The sequence below is a fragment of the Penaeus monodon genome, chromosome 25 (assembly GCF_015228065.2).
Source record: "Penaeus monodon isolate SGIC_2016 chromosome 25, NSTDA_Pmon_1, whole genome shotgun sequence".
NCBI lineage: Eukaryota > Metazoa > Arthropoda > Malacostraca > Decapoda > Penaeidae > Penaeus > Penaeus monodon.
In genome coordinates this window covers 34379673-34381185 of record NC_051410.1, presented here as the reverse complement: position 1 = coordinate 34381185, position 1513 = coordinate 34379673, and the positions used below count along the sequence as shown (strand labels likewise).

Here is a 1513-nt window from a genome sequence, read left to right as displayed (position 1 = left end):
GGGGGAAAAAAAAAATAAGCAGAACAGTGCATGTACCTCGCACCAATCGGTTAAACGTGTTTCTTCAAAAAATGTTACAGAAGTGCAGAAATGTCACAGAATATAAAATATGCAATAACACAACTGCAATTCCTAAAACTGAATTTTCATTAGGAAAGACAGTTTGCAAAATGTCTGCATTTTGCAAATCTCACATGAGTCTGGATAAACACAGAATGAATATTTGCATATCTTGAAAATGACTGCTGTAGATATGCCATGGAAATCATATCAAATAATGCATAAATATCAAATTAAAATAAAATATTTATATGCTGTATTGCATCTGTCAAGTACCAAAAGCAAAACAACTCAATTTTTGTTTCTGATATCAAGCAAAACACGATTACACATAAATATACACAGAAAAAGGGTTAAATATAGATCTTGCTGAGAGAAAAATCCCTAAACCTTTTAAAAAGAAGACAGTATCATTCAGAATTTACTGATGAACTGCAGAGCCTTTAATAAATCAAAATAAATAAACTCTTATTCGTTATAATACTAACAATGTATATGAAACTTCAACAAATAACTGAATTCAATAGAGCAAAAAGAAATGTCCATGGAGAGGCACCAACATGAAAAAATATACAGTACAAAAAAGAACATTCCCTTTATTTCTAGAGTTACATTCTAAATTACAACATATCTTAAAAAAAGGAATGCTAGCAAATCTTTGGAAAACATAAAAGTTCAGGCATTCATTCTCAACAGTATATCAGTTACCTTTCTGTTACAATCTTAAGCTTTCTTCTTTGAAACTTGGCAGTCTAGGCTAATCAACTGATAAATGTCAATATCATCAGCCAGAAACTCCCAGTTTACATATAAAATAATTAACAAGATACCATATATATCATTATCAACTTGGTACCTATTTACTCATACTTATTTCTTTTCCTAAATTTCCCTTACAACTAAACAATTATATGAAGTCACTTTGTCTAATAACATAAAATTGGTCTAAATATTCTATTCCATAATCTGCTTTTGCACTCTTGTAATCAATACAAATTCTATGTCACACAAAACACTTCAAAAGGTTTATCCTTATTGAATTATCTTTTGGTCTAAAGTATCCAAGAAATACAATCAAATCATCAACCAACATTATAACCAAAACCTTAATTTTTAAATATTACATCAAAAAGAAGGAAATCAATGAAGAATACGTAAGCTCATGCTTCAGTGCCAATTGTTTAATTATGTATCCTAAATATGTTCTCTATCTTTCTTTTCACATATAAAATGTTTTAAGGTTACTAACGAGTGACAGAGCAAAAGAGCAGTGCAAATACCATAGTGCATATCATGTCATGGTATACGACCCAACACTCCTCTTTCACACTTGTAAGACCCAATCAGTCCTTGCTATGTCAGCAGTATGTAGGAAAGCCATAATAGGTAAATAAATCTCATACCCTCCTCATCACAGAGATGGCAAAAACTCTTGTACCCTGAGATGAGTATA

General features: G+C 30.7%; 1 protein-coding gene across 1 annotated transcript in view; it reads right to left on the bottom strand.

The window, feature by feature from the left end:
• Positions 1-640: 640 nt before the first annotated feature.
• LOC119589169 (protein phosphatase 1H-like) overlaps positions 641-1513 on the bottom strand; it is a gene marked incomplete at its 5' end in the record, with an annotated part of 8912 nt that continues 8039 nt past the window's right edge. Inside the window, 1 exon segment of the mRNA XM_037937761.1 lies at positions 641-1231.